Source organism: Mirounga angustirostris, unplaced genomic scaffold (assembly GCF_029215605.1).
Source record: "Mirounga angustirostris isolate CCGP_5_RB_7025 unplaced genomic scaffold, mMirAng1.0.hap1 SCAF_9, whole genome shotgun sequence".
NCBI classification, from domain to species: domain Eukaryota; kingdom Metazoa; phylum Chordata; class Mammalia; order Carnivora; family Phocidae; genus Mirounga; species Mirounga angustirostris.
Window position 1 is genome coordinate 41,070,203 of NW_026991717.1, and position 15,103 is coordinate 41,085,305.

General features: G+C 53.4%; 1 protein-coding gene across 1 annotated transcript in view; it reads left to right on the forward strand.

Annotated features, from left to right (window-relative positions):
• OAZ2 (ornithine decarboxylase antizyme 2) overlaps positions 1-15,103 on the forward strand; it is a 68,700-nt gene that overhangs the window by 20,907 nt on the left and 32,690 nt on the right.

Genomic DNA, 15,103 nt, shown 5'->3' on the forward strand with positions numbered 1-15,103 from the left:
CCCCGCTGCTACTACCCTCGCAGGCGGTTTCCTTCAGCGGGGGAGTTCTCCTTGGCCACGGCCACGTTAGATCGTACTGAGGGCAGAGTGTGGTTAGACTTGGCGCTTGGAAAATTGACCAGGGGATCGGAAGGTGGTAAAGATCCTTCGCTAAAGGGAAATGGTTGGGTATTTACCGCAGACCAGGTTCTGCGGTGAGCCCAGAAGACAGTGCTTGTCCTCTGTGACCTGGCAGCGTGTGGAAGGCTGGCAGGAGAGCTCCTGGCCAAGCAGGGACTTCCACTGCAGCAGCCCTGCGAGGCCTTGCTGGCCTCCTTGCTTCCGATCCCAGCTTTGCCACCATTTAGCTACTTGGTCTTTCTCAAGTGACTTCACCTCGGGGCGTCCGTGTGTGTCCTCATCTGTGAAATGAGAGGGCAAGACCCGATCAGGTGGAGTGGTCCTACCCCATCTGCTCTGAGATGCTTGGCCATGACAATGGTGGGCAGAGGTTGGGAGCCAGAGACGGTACATCAGGTTCGTAAGGAGAGGCGCGTCTGCCCTTTCTTTGGGTGGCTCCCCAGCTGGCTGGGAGGGGCACGTGACGGCCTGTCCTTAAACTCCATACTGCAGGGCTCTGTGCCCTCCGGTTGCCTTCCTTTCCAGCTTCTTCCCGCCCTATCCATGCCCAGGGGCTGTCCCAACTCCAGTCCGGCTGCCTCAGTCCAAATCCTGGCTCTTTCAACACCTGTGTGACCTTGGGCAAGTTACTTAACCTCTCTGTGTCTCCATTTCTTTGGAATGGTGATAATCCTACCTACTTTATCAGTGTTTGTTTTTCCGCATGTTAGTATACAGGGAGAGCTAGAGAAGTGCCGGTTATCATAGTTACTGTTTATTATCATTATTGTCTAGTGCCCCCTGGGGCCTCCCTGAGGGCTGGAGCAGCCTGATTGGGTCTCACTTCCTGTCTCTGGCCTCCCTGGGAAGGGAATAAAGGCCACTTCAAAGGATAATGGCATTTTTTCAGGAGGAAGGCTAACAACAAGAGATTGGACCAGGTAATAACTAGTTCTGTCCCTGCTACTCGACTTCTCTGGACGTCCGTCTCCACAGCAGTAAACCACCCTGTCTGGACCAGATGCACTCGTAAGCAGGAGAGTATGTTTTCCAGTGTTTTCACCTTCCAAGAGCTCCCTCCTTGTCCCATGACAGTGTTGCCGAGAAGTGGAGGCTGAAAATCCTCAATGAGGAAAGTGGACGCTGTTGATCCTGAGGGCATTATTCTGACCCCAGAGGAACAACACAACTGACTTTCTGTGCTTGTAGGCAGGGAGGTGACTTGGAGAGAAGGTAGTAGCAAAGGGGGATGAAAAGCAGTCCTTCCTTGCTCTATCCCAGCATGCACACCCCAACTGCGTGCCCTCTGCCACTAGCCCAGCCTCGGCCGAGGCATCCGTGTGTGGCCACAGGGCCGAGACCTGCAGGAAGGGGCTTGGGGATGGCTCAGTCCCACTCTGTCTTGGCATGAGGCCATCTTGTTCGACCTCCTGGTTCTCTTCGTAGAATCTTCTCTTTAAGAGGGTGAGGCATCCAAGAGGTATGGGTGGCGGGGGCACACGGGTCTGGCACATGCCTAAAAGCAGGGGTTCTCTGTGTCCCCTTGCATCCCAGGGTCCTCCCAGACTGCGCTTCATTTTCTACGTCTACCTGAGGATGTGGGGCTCTCTGACTGCGGCTCTTATGCTGGCTCACCGCTTACTGGTGACCTTAATGTTACATGAACTCCCTTGCCTCTATCTTCTGATCTGTATAATGGGCATGATAAGGTTCTCTTTTCCCTTTGCTTATTATCCTGCTCCCCCGAAAATGGCTACTTTGAGTCCTTAGGCTTGGTAGGTGGTTGGGTGCATGTGTGTAAGATCCATAGATGTGGATCTTTTTAAAATCTTTTTAAAGCTTAAGTATTGGGCCCTTGTTTCCCGTCAGTAAATGTAGATCTACATTCCGGCTGCCTGGCAAACCCACTGTTGTGTAAGAGTGTCCAGCTCCCTATCGATGGTACATTAGGTTGTTCACGCAGTTTTCTGTGCTGATAGGGCCGTGCGGCAGTGGACGCCCTTGTCCACCCTTTGCGCCTATCCTGCTGGTTTTCCTTATCGTAAACCCCTACAACTATGACAAGGTCAAAGTGTAGACATGCCAGCCCAAGTGTTCCTTTAACTGACTTTCTGATGAGTGAGGCGCCCATATTTCTTGGCTATTCCTGTTTCTTCTCATGTGGATTGATTCCTCTGTCCACCTATCTTCTCAGTCCATCCCAAGCTCTGAGAGACGACTGACTATTCATGTCCCCCCTTTGTTTTGATGCTGCTCCTCCTGGAACCAGGTCATTCTAGATGCCCACGGGCCTGTCCCTGTGAGGTGGCTTCTCAGGACCTGCAGAACTCCTGTGAACAGCTGGAGGCCCTGGGAGCGGGCCGAGCACTCACTGCCTGACGTGCTGGCCCTGACTGCTACACCTTACGGGGCTCTTGTTCTGAGCAGGAGCAGGAAGGGACAGTGCTTCTCTAGAGCCCTGACTGCCAGCCTATCCCAGGTGTCTGAGGAAGTAAAAGGCAGCCCCTCAAGTATGTTCTGTCCACCTGGATGGCACATTGGTCCCAAGCTCAGAAATGGGGGCTTTCTTCTACTTCCTCCCCAAGGAGGTGGTGGCTCATCTCAGGCTGGGGGGAGACTGCTGCTTTGGAGGCCGAGTCGCGGCACCTAGTGGGGAGAGTGGGGGACCCCATGAAGCAGGCTTGCCGATGGAGCCCCTTATGCAGCTGCGGGAAGCCTCAGCTTCCCCCGTCGAGAGAGAGAGAGAGAGAGAGAGAGAGAGAGAGAAAGAGTCAGAGGCCTCCAAGTCCTTCCCACGCTAACCGACATTCGCCCCTTGTCCAGCCCTGCGAGACACCCAGCCTGGCCGGACGTCCTTGCCTAACGGGGGGGGGTTTCCCGAGCTGGACTGGGTCACAGGTTTGGCTGGTAGCCACTGTGCTGGTTTCCTCCGTGTCCCTCTCTTGTGGGATGAGTTCCATGTTCAGCCACCCTTCCAGCTGAGAGCACATCCCACAGCTCAGCCAAGGGGAGGAGAGGCGTCCTCCCCCTCGACTGTCAGCCGAGAAGGGAGGGAACTGCTTCCAGATGTTGTGGAGGCAGGAGAGAAGATAGTGGCCTCTGAGGCTGGACAGCTCAGAGGCCAGAAGAGGCACTTGACCCTTTTCTGTGCAGTATGGCGCTTAATCAGGGCGGTTCGAGCGGCCTGGGGTCAGCCATGTCCTGGTGAGAGCAGTGCCACATCCTCGGAGCCCAGGGAAGATTCTGGTATTGGTCAGGTGGCCTAGGACCTGCTCCTGCTATATGCCAAGTGTCCTGCATTTTAGGGTGACCAGCCTCTGACTTGCTGCTGAGCGTGTGGTGGCCAGAGTCCTGGGGTGTATGAAACACCTGTACTTTGAAGGAGACATGGCAGTTTTCAGGAAGCTCCCACCAGCCCCCAGATGACCTGGCATTGCTCGCTATCTTCTGGCTTAGAGGTGGGGATTCCAGGCAGCCAAGTGGGAAACTGAGTCCACTGCTGCAGTGTCGAGGGGGTGGTCTGTGTGGCCAGCTGGTACTTGTTTTCTATGCTGGCTCTTGCATGCCGTCCCTTCCTTTTCTGGGTGCCCCGGGCCCCCCTCTTTGGGCACTCTGCCTGTTGCCCCTGACTTGTCTTGTGGTGCCATGTTCCACCACCACTCTGAGGCAGCCGCGGGGCAGGCATGCTGTCTTTAACTGGGGCAGGTGGCCTCCCTGTGGTCTTGGCGTGGCACCCAGCATAGCTCACCGCCCAGACGACGGGCCCATGGGGAGGCTTTACCTAGAAAGGGAGGGCAGGTCACTTCCTGACCCATCTCTGGGAATCCTGCTCTGGGGTTACTGGGCCGTAGGGCCTGGGGGTTGAAGTAGCTGCCGGGCCCCCACTGGAGGACTCAGCTGGCGGGTTACAAATCTCTAAGACTTGGGAGGCTGATAATGGGGGGAGCAGTGGGGTGGAAAGGGATGTAGGCATCCGCTGGGTCTCAGCCCTGGCTTCCTTGGAGAATCCTACAAGGACAGTACCAACGTCTGGGAGTCGTACCCCTTGGAGACCACAGCAGCTTTGGTTCCTAAGATGTCTGTATGTTGTGTCTCCCCTAATCCTTACGGACACCCATGAGGATCAGCCTAGTCATCTCTGTCCTATACGTGGATGAGGGCCCTGAGACAGAAAGAAGCCGAGCAAAACTCTACTAGGTTCATTCTCCCAACATCAGGCATTCTGCACTCTCCCAGTTCAGGGGGAGGGGCGGATCCCTGGCCCAGTGCCCCGACTGCCGACACTCCACCTGGTACAAGCTGGCACGTTACCATCGGGCTGAGTGGAGTATCGAACCCCTCCGTAAGGCTTCTCTCACTTGAACCTCGACCCTGCGGAGGAGGCGGGTCAGGTGGTGCTCTCCCATTTTCAGGATGAAGAAACCGATGCCTAGAGGTGAGTAACTGGCCCGGCGTCTTACCAGTCAGTGACAGAAGCAGGACTCCAGCAGGGACGCTGACGGCTCCCCGGTCAAGAGAAGGGACTGCACAGCTAGCTCCTGACGTTGGCTTCTCTTGCAGGTGCGCTGGTACCCTTCTTCTGATACCACCCAGCAAGGATGGAAATATCGTCAGTTCTGTTAGTTCTTCAGTAAGTGCTGGCCCAGAGGCCCAGGAGGAAAAGTGTGCGAGAGCCTGGCTTCCTGCGGGGGCCACGGTTCCTCCCTCGGCCTGAGCCCGGCAGCTCACTGGTGCTAGGCTTCCACCTGAGCTTGCGCACTAGGCACTCTGGCTGGGTTCTCCCCTTCTCCTCCCACCGGCACCCCCTGCCAGCCATCTTGCAGCCTGTCACAAGGGCCAGGCCTGGGTTCAGCTCCAGTGCCACCCCTCTGCTCACGGCCACCTCTCTCCCCTCCCTCCAGGTCTTGTCACCGCAGCTTGAAGCCCCTGCCCCGCTGGGGAGGAAGCCGCTCTGAGCTTCCACTGCCCCCAGGCGGCCTGTGGAGAGCTGCTGCTTCCTTCCAAAGACTGTGAATTTTAAGCCTGACTCAGTGGACTGCTTCCTGTTTCCTTTCTCCTCTCCCTCAGCCCTGTCCTTCCCCAAAGCCCCCTCGCCAAGGCCTCCCGGGAGGATTGGGGGGGCGGGCGGGGGCTTCTTGCTGGGAGACCCAGACCCAGCCCGGAGGTCTCACTGGGACTGAGCAAGGCCTGACCTCTGGTCCAGACTTGCTTCCATAGCTCCACCTCAGAGAAATGAGGCATTTAATTTTGCATGTTTTCTGGCATGAATTAAGACACTTCAACTTGTGTATATGTGAGTGTACAGTTTGTTCTCACATTGTGTCACCATAGCAACAGGTCCTGGCCACCAATGGTTCATCATTCCCGGTCCCTCTCTCCACACCCTCCCCTACAGCCCCCTGCTTCAGTGAAGACCGAGCCCCGCAGCTCGCTCCGCCCCGCAGCCGGGGCCCCCCACCACCCCCACGCGCTTCCAGGCCGAACAGCAACGACCACCTGACAGAGGTAGTGTTTTCTTTTTCATTTCAAATCTGGGCCCTCCGCTTCCTCCTCCTAGCGGGGCCAACAACTGCTGAGAAAATCCTTTCTCTGCCCGGTTTGCTTACCTCTCCACAGTGCACCCCACCCCTGCCCATGCTCCTCATTCTTTCCGAACTTCGAAACCAACCAAAAAGTGAAAGTATTTTTGTACCCTGTGTAACAAAATATTTATGCATCATAAAGGATTTTTCGTGTGTGTGTGCAATTAATTATTAAAGAGACCTTGTTCGCCTTGTCAGATAAGTTTAATGTTTAGTTTGAGGCATGAAGAAGAAAAGGGTTTCCATTCTCCAGCAATAAGCCTTTGTGTCAGGCATTTGTTTCAGAAAAATGAAGGGGAAAAAAATTGTGCAATTTTTTTGTTTTGTGAGCACATCCGTGCTTTGCCTTTGGCCACAGCTGTGGCTGTCTTGACGTTTTCAGACTTGGGAGACGAGGTGGCTGTTGTAATTGCTGAGCCTGTGAGAATGTGAAGCTGGATAAGATATGAAATGCAAAATAAAAAGTCATCCAAAGTAACTGCTCTCTGACCTTTGCTTCCATGGGACACAGATGGCCGCCGGGAGGGCACAGCTAAAGGGTAGACGTTGCGAGCTGGGGGGAAAGAGGTGAAGTGGGCCCGGGCCCTGGGGCTCGCATAGCCTCTCCTTCCTTCCCTTGTTGTCTGACTTCAGTCCTAGAGAAAAAGGGACCTGCCCAGGACCCCACGGCGGGGGCATATCTGCCAGCCCACCCTGGTTTTGATTCATTCACTTCGTCCTCATCCAAGGTCTGAGCATATGGATGGAGATTCCGTGCACCTAGAGGAAGCACCCAGATGGGACCTTTGTTTTCTCTGGGTGCTGTGCCCTAGTTGGCCTGACCCTTCCTGGCCTGTGGCCTTTTCAGGCCCTCTAGCAGAAAAGGACTGTGGTTTGGGAGGGCGGGCTCTTCTGGGAAGCGTCTTTGGTGTATGTCTTACGAGGCTGTGCTGGAGCGAAGGAGAACCCAGGAGTCTGGCCCAGAAAGGGCGATGCTCCTGCCCCCTCTTGGCTCCCCGCGAGCTCCCTGTGGTGGCTGATTCCTTGAGGGGAGGTTTTGCCGGAAGCCAGAGTACATGGGTATGAAGGTCAGGGAGGCCGTGTGGAGCCATGATCCTGGACTGCCCTGAACCCTGTCAGGACGCCTGCAGCTGGCCCCGGTTTTGTGATTTGGGGCCTCAGTTTCTTCATCGGTGAAGTGGTGGTTTGGAGTCCTTTCCAGCTCCTGGAGGGCTGGAGCACTGTGTTCATGGCTTTGCTGTTTGTCTTTTCCGTCTACGCCGCGCCCCCCACCCCATACCTTTCACAGCTTGGCTTGAAGCTGTGCCTAGAAAGGGAGGACAGAAGCCGCCCCAGAGGCCCCCAGCTGCAGGGTTTCATTCCAGTCTTGCTCTGAGCAAAACGGGAGCAGCTGTGGCTGGCCCTGGTCTCCCTCTCTCCCCCCTCCCTCACCTTTTCTGAATCCCAGCCCTGCATCGGGGGATTTGGGTCTAAGGTGTTCTGATGAGTGCGTCAGCTGTTAAAGGCCAGGGGATGACACATGCATCCCCATGCCCATGAAGGGAGAACACGCCCCCAGGTGTTGTGAGGGAGGAGGAGCCTGGCGGGGTGGCAGGGACCCCAGAGGGAGGTCTGGGTGGGAGGAGGGGAATGGGTGGCTGTGTTCACACAGGCACGGCAGCCTGAGGAGGGGGTTGATGCTTTCCTGCCTATACCCCTCGCCTCCCTGCAGTATCTGGACCAGCGAGGCCTTGCTTCCCAGCCTGAAGCCTCGCCTAGTGATGGTGGGGAGCTGCTCTGAGCTCCCCCCACCCCCCAGGGCCAAGCTGATGCCTGACCTACTTCAGCTGTGTCAGGAACCACTGGGTCTTCCTGAGGTGGTGAATTATTTAGCTGGGGCGCTGGGCCTTTCCGAGAGGGGCTAGGAAAGCTGCTCCATAATTTAAAGGCCCCTGCTCCTCTGGCTTCCCTGGGGGGCCCCCTTCACGCCTTACTGAGCAGGGCCCAAGCCTGGGTCTGAGAGGAGGAGCCAGGAAGGAGAGGGGGCTCTGAGGCCATCCCAGAGGGGCTCTCCAGCTGGACTGGGGCCTTTCCTGAGGGTGAGAGCCCTTTGCAGAAAGTCGTGTCTGGACTGAACTGTGAAGCTGTGAAGTTCAAAGGCTTCCTGGCAAGGACAGTACGACGGGTCAGAAGCCGCCAGGTCCTGCCACCCATCCTGGGCTTCTTCCAAAAAGCACCGTATTCCTTTCCGGAGGGGTTTAATCCTGATCTGATTACAGGTGAAAGGCTTCTTTCCTTTCCGAAAGGATTTTAGGCATCTGGGAACAACCAGGGTTCTTTCAGCTTGGCGGGGGAGCCCCTGCCCAACAGCACCGAGATCATCTCTGTGGCAAAGGAGGTCATCTTCACGAGCGCGCACACCTCCCGCTCGCCTTCACACACGAGTGAGGCCTGTGTAAATGGATGCTTGTCAGGAGGCACTGGGGAGCCCTGGCTACCCCCTGTGCCTGGCCTGAAGCTGGTGCTCGGCCATTCTTGGGCATTGCTGCCTGAACAGCCCTTTTAGGGATGTGACTTAATTTGGAGCCTTTTGCAGGAGAGCAGGTTCCTTGGCCCACCTCTGGAACTTCCAGGCTGTGTGGCCTGACATTGAGCTTCCTTGAGAATCAGCACAGGGTAAAGGCTCAGGCTCCACAGGGTCCCGGCAGTCTCAGGAGAGAAAGGCACTCACCGATCCCTTGCCCTTTCCAGCCTGCCCTGCCTGTCATGCATGTGCCCTGCCCAGCTCCATTTTCTGAGGTCTGAAGAAAGCTTTTTTTGATCTTGAGGAGCTCTCTGTCAGAATGCCAATATCCCTGAGAAATAGGGCAAAGCCCCTCAGAGTAGGACTAGGGAAAGTACCAGAAGGGGACCCTGGAAGGGAAAAGTAAAGTTGGTTAAGCGACTGCCTTCCGCTCAGGTCATGATCCTGGAGTCCCTGCTCGGCAGGGAGTCTGCTTCTCCCTCTGGCATCCCTGTCCAGAGTTAAACGGTTCTCCCTCTCCCTCAAATAAATAAATAAAATCTTTAAAAAAAAAAAAAAGTACACACGGAGGAAGAAAGACTTTGCTACAAAGTGTCGGGAGGAAGAAGCAAAAACTTCTCCACCCAGCTACAGCCTACCCCCCTCCCCCACCTACCTTTCCCTCCATGCAAAGCCTAACCCCACCCCCAATCATGGGCCACCTCCAGCATGGCAGGCCCTGTTGCCTGACGGTTTCCCTCAGGAACGGAGGAGGGGATGTAGGCGCTGAGGGCTCATCCTTGTGAGGGGGGAGAGGCTGGGCAGATCACTGTCCTGGCAGTATTCCAGAGATGACAGGAAAGGGGCCTGAGCTCCTGAGGCGTTTCCCCTGGGTCTCCTTGACCATCACCCAGCCCACCCACACTGTCTGCTCAGTGCAGACAACATCCACAGGCTCCCTCGTTCTCTGGCTTCTGAGTGGGTTGGGTGAGTGGGAGCCCCTGCTGGTATTGGGAGGGCGGTCAGTGAGTGACGTCAGGTGCCCCTTGGCCATGGTCTTCATAACCTTAGAGCCAACCACTTTGCCTGGTTTTCTGAGGGGCCCTTGACCATCAGAATCTGAATGTTAGCATGGAGAGTATTTAGTCTGGTCTCCCATTTTACAGATGAGGAAACTGAAGCACAGAGAGATGAAGTGGTTTGCTCTAAGGTTATAAAAACAACAGCTAAGGCACGCTTCACTCATGTCTCCTGACTCCCAGCCCAGCTCCTTCCACCATCCCATGTGGCCATTCCAGACACGTGCGTACGCACACACACACACACACACACACACGCACATACACGCCCTTTAGCAGCAGCCCCAGGATGGCCATGGGCCTGGAAGTCTATCCGGGGCAGTTCCAGAAGCCAGGACTAGAGCTCAGGTTTCCCGTCGTGCCACACTCTGCTTCCTGCCCGGGTATCTTGGTCTCGGTATGGCCTGATCTCTTTCTAGGATACCGGGTGCTGGTCCTGGATTAAGGGACACAGAGGCCTATCTGCCTTCAGCCCAGCCCTGGGCTGTCTCTTTTAACCTAAGGGGTAAGGTTGTTGGGCCTGTAGGACCCCTCTGGCTTCCTGCTTATGCAAGAACCAAGATAGTGTATTTCCATTTCTGCTTGTGGTAGAGAAAATGCAACACAATTTAGTAAGATGAGTCTCAAAGAATGGCTGTATCATTCCATGAAAACCTATCTTTTCCCCTCTGAATGTGTGTGTATTCTTTATGCATTTGTGCCCTTCTCTCAGTATTAGGAGGGTTAATGATAACAGAGGAATGTGCCTAAAGCATAGTGGGTACTCAGTGACACTTGGCTCTGGTTATCTTTAGAAGAACATCTGGTCATCTTTCTCTCATCCTTAATAAGTAATGAAATTGAAGTGATTCTAATTTATGCACTCCTTGGTTATTTCCCCAGTGGATCAAGGGTTCTCAAAAGGTCTTTAACTCCACGTTCTACCTGGAGGAGTGGTGGAGGAAGGAGAGGGCAGAGGCCCAGGAATCCCAGAGGACACCTGCAAGCCTCCAGAGCTAGCTTGGAGGATCTGAAAGTTCTGACAATACCAGCCAGTCGTACTAACAGTGTGATATAGTCACCTACTCCCTTACAGTTTACAAAACATGTTCTCATACCCCCTCTCTGGTGATCCTCAGAAAGGCCCTGTGAGATAAGCAAGAAAGGCAGTAAATTACCTACTTTTTGCAGCTATGGAAATGGAAGTTAGAAAGGTCCCACAGAGGGGCGCCTGAGTGGCTCAGTCGGTTAAGCGTCCTACTCGTGATTTTGGCTCAGGTCTTGATCTCGGGGTCCTGGGATCAAGCCCCACATCGGGGCTCCATGCCTAGTGGGGAGTCTGCTTTTCTCCCTCTGTTCCTCCCCCTGCTTTCTCTCTCTCTCTCTCAAATCTAAAAAGAAAAAAGGGTGGGGGCGTCCCACGGAAAGCAAAAGGCTCAAGACCTGGTTTTCTGGCATCCCTGTCCAGAGTTAAATGGTTCTCTGTAATTCTGGGCCACAGGCTCCCACAAAGGCCAGGGCTCCTGGGAGACTCTGGGAGAGCCTCATGGGAACTGGAAAAGCCCCACTTGGGCAGGAAGAGCCAGCGGTTACCCAAACCTTTCTAGTTACCTGGTTAAGAAAGAGGCCAGGGGCACCTGGGTGGCTCAGTTGGTTAAGTGACTGCCTTCGGCTCAGGTCATGATCCTGGAGTCCCTGGATCGAGTCCCGCATCGGGCTCCCTGCTCGGCAGGGAGCCTGCTTCTGCTTCTGACCCTCCCCCCTCTCATGTGCTCTCTCTCTCTCATTCTCTCTGTCTCAAATAAATAAAAATTTAAAAAAAAGTCTTTTAAAAAAAGAAAGAGGCCAACCAAACAAACAAAAAACAAAGGCTCCGACCATTACAGTATGTGGGAGGGAAAAACCCCCGGATAAGGGTGATCAGAGCTCAGAAATCTCTGCAGGTAGACTTGTTTCCTAATTTGGCTAGGGCAGGATTATACATGTACCTATAGCGACTACCCGTACCTGACTTGGATCATGTTGTTGGCGTCTGTAAGCAACTGCATCTTCGCAGTGCTGCCTGAATGAGTAGTTTTTATCACTCAAGATGAATTACTTCAGTTTGTGGCTTTCAATACCTTAAAATCAGGAGATTTTAGGGGCTAGAAGAGAAGGCGGGGGCTATGTCCACAGCCTGCAGTCACGAAGCACTCTTGTCTGATTTTTGCAGTTGCTCTGGGATGTGGTCTGGGGAATAACCATCTCCATTTCGTGGACAGGAAGTTCAAGTCTGGAGAGGTGCCAACGTTGTATTTGGCTCTCGTCACTGAGGGGAGGGACCACACCCTCTTACCCATTCATTCTCTCTGCACTCATCCTTCCTCGCCATAAACTCTCGTTGGACGTTTATTCCCTACGTAGCCTGTGTTTGGTGCTCAGGTGGAGGGTCAAGCACAGTTCCTGTACGGGGGGATGCAGCTGTAGATCTGGGCTGTGGATCTACTTCAGTGCATAGTAACCAGGAGAGGAAGATTTAGAAGTGGGCGGTTCCAGGGCGCCTGGGTGGCTGGGCTGGTTAAGCATCTAACTCTTGAATTCAGCTCAGGTCATGAGATCAAGGTTGTGAGATCGAGCCCGTGTCAGGCTCTGTGCTGGGCTGGAGCCTGCTTAAGTCCCTCCCTCCCTCTCTAAATAAAGAAAGAAGAAGTCAGTGATTCCAAATGGCTCAGTTTCCCTTTTCCCCCTGGATGCCGCCCTCCTGTTCTCCTCCGCCTCCCCTCCCCTGAGTCTAGACCCCACTCTGGAGCCATGTTTTGTGGTTCTGTGCTTGGCTTCTAAGAACAGCTATGTGGGTGATTTAGGATGTGGGCGTGGAGGGAGATGCCCCCATTTTCCACCCCAGGGTAACTCCTCAGCTCCCAGAGCAGGACAGCATAGACTTCAGCCCTGGGAAAGGCGGCCTCTCCTAATAGAGGCTTCTCAACTGTGCCAGTTTCTCTTTCCAGGCCCAAGTTCTCATCCCTGGAACTGACAGAGTGTGCCTCCTGGAAAGTGGCTTGGGTCTCAGGAAAGAGATGGAGAGAGAAGCACCATGAAGGGGATTTTTCCCAAAGATCAATTCCCCCAGATTTCTTTGAATATACTCTTCATGGATGTGCGTGTATGTATATATACATATATGTGTATATATGTATATGTGTGTGTATATATATATGAAGGTTTTTATTTATTTATTTAAATTATTTCTACACACCCTACATAGGGCTCGAACTCACGACCCCGAGATCAAGAGTCACGTGCTCTTCCAATTAAGCCAGCCAAGCGCCCCTATGGACGTATATATTTAAATCTCTCCTGTCCACACTCACAGATGAATCTTGCCCAAATACCACTTTCACAGCTTCAAAGGACTTTCTTTCATGGTTCTCTAAAGCCTGTGGGCTGATGGTCAAACTCAGGAATTCAGGACCCACCTGCATCTGGCTTCTAGCCCTTTCTTTACTGTGCATCCAAATGAAGACATTTGCTGACCACTGTGTGGGCTCTGAGATACTCAAAGAGAGAGGTTTTTCCCTCTGAAGTTGAGAGGTAACCTGGGGACTTAGTGTGACCTCACCCTAGGTCTCATTTTCTGATGTATCTCTAGGCATGTTCTGGGACCCCAGCAAGTCCCTTTCTCAATCTTTGGCTCTTTCTCTGTCCTCCCTCATCCACATCCTCCATTGCCCCCTTGTCCTATGTCCACTTGTGTTTACATCTCAGGCGTCTTGTCTTGGCCCAGTGGTTCCTGAGGCGACGTTTCTGCTCACCCACGACAGCACTAGGCAGGTGGCCTCTGATGAGGCCCCCCTCTTCCCAGGGGCCAGGTGGGTGGAGTGGGGCTCTGGCGCCCTCTTGTGGTCAAAAATGTTCACAAGCCTCACACACATCTTTTTCTCTTTTGATCTCCCAGGAGGAACTCTGCCTGGGGCTACTTTCCGGTCCATTTGTTCTGGGTGCCTGTGTTCTGGCTAATGCCCTCAGAGACAGAGTCGCCTGGCAATCACAAACATTTAGGGAACATTGTTAACATTGGGGCGCCTGGCTGGCTCAGTCCGCAGAGCTTGGGACTCTTGATCTTGGGGTCGTGAGTTCGAGCCCCATGTTGGGAATAGAGTTTACTTAAAAAAAATTTTTTTTTTTAATACATTTAGGGAGCACTTACTGGATTTGTACATAGTTTGTATTCTAGATAGTCAGTTGCTATGCTGGCATTGGGGATAGGAAAGTAAATATTAGGTCCTGAGAAATTTGATCCAGCCCCTTGCTTTGTGTTCACAGATGGAGAAGCCTTGTCCCTAAGAGGCAAAGAGATGTGCCCAAATTCACTCAGTCATGCAAAACTGACATAAAACTCAGGTGTCCTGACTCACTGTTTCACAAAAGATCAAGTCAGTTACCTGTACGCCCTTCTGGCTCACGGATTAAACTCCTAGATGTCCATAGGAGTTTGCCACCATTGATATTTTCAGAGCTTATGTTTAATTTCTCATGTCTGGGAATGGCTCCGATTTGGACAGCTCCTTTTCAGTGCGCTATTCCCAAAGGTCACTATATCAATTAGCACTGTCCGGTGTTGATTGTATCTGTGTAAATCTGACTGGTTTCTGCACTGGAAGTTTCTTTAGGGCACAGGTCATGCCATCATCACTCATCAGCGTAGTCTAGGGCACCTGGTGGTGCCTAACACATGTCTGCTAAGTGGCTACTTCACTTTTGAGACAATATTGCAGGGAAGTCTCTTCTCTCTGGACATGTGTCCTCAAGAGAATGCAATCTCAGCAGACCGTTCCTACCCTGTGAAAGCAGTTGGAGCTATCTGAAGGTGCAATGGGCTGCCTTAATAGGCAATGATTTTCTTGTCCCCAGAGGTCTTCAAGCATAAGCATGATGATGCTTAGTGGGGATATTCTGGAGGCAAGTCAAGCACTGGATGACTGGTTGGCCCCATCCTGGTATTTTTTGATCCTGCTCTCCATCATGAAACGTCCACCTTAGTCAGGAGTAGCAGACTCCCAGCCTGCAGGGTAAGGGGGTGGCACTGAGGGAGGCAGCCTGGATGACGGGGAGGGGAGGGCAGGAGAGCTTAGGCCTGATGAAAGGGACAGTACTTTTCAGCCCCAGCCGGCTACTGCTCAGCAGGATGGTGACCTCACATGGCTTGATGATCTGATTTTTCAGGAGAAATCGGACATTCAGACTTTAATGTGCAAATTCCTGATTTCGGATGTTGGCAACTAACCCAAAAATTTAAAAACTGTTGCATGGACTTAAACTATGCCCATGTGTTGTTGGTTTGCAACTCAAAGATTCTAGTTTTCACTTAGTGCAGTAAGTCCAGGGACAAAAACTCCCCTCAAGTGCTCACTTGCGCTCAACCCATGTGTATGGCCCGCTCCTCTCCCTCCTTTGTTCCTTTCTTTTTCTACAGAAGCAATTTTGGCTATCTTCTCCTCACCCACGTCTATCCCAGATCTCCCCTATGAGAATCAGAATTCGGCTTCCTTGTGACAGGAAGCTGTATGGGCAATGCCTCGAGAGGCCACCAGGGGGCAGGGTCGGGGTGCACAGAACGTTTGGTTTTGACCGGCGGAATCGTGAGGTTTATAATTACCCTTTGCCAGGGTTGCCGATTTCAGCCCTGAATCCAGGTTTTGGAGTTCAGGAAGGCATCTGGGGTCGGTCCCTGACGGTGCAGTGTGGCTCGCCATTCCCTGCATCACATCTGGAGTGCAACTTTCTACCTGGACCCCTGTCCCCGCCCCACCGCCCGCCTTGCAGGTCCTGCAACCACCCAGCATTCGCTGATGCCTGGGGCTGATCCGCTTAAACCCACTGCCCACAGACTTTTCAAGAGCCTT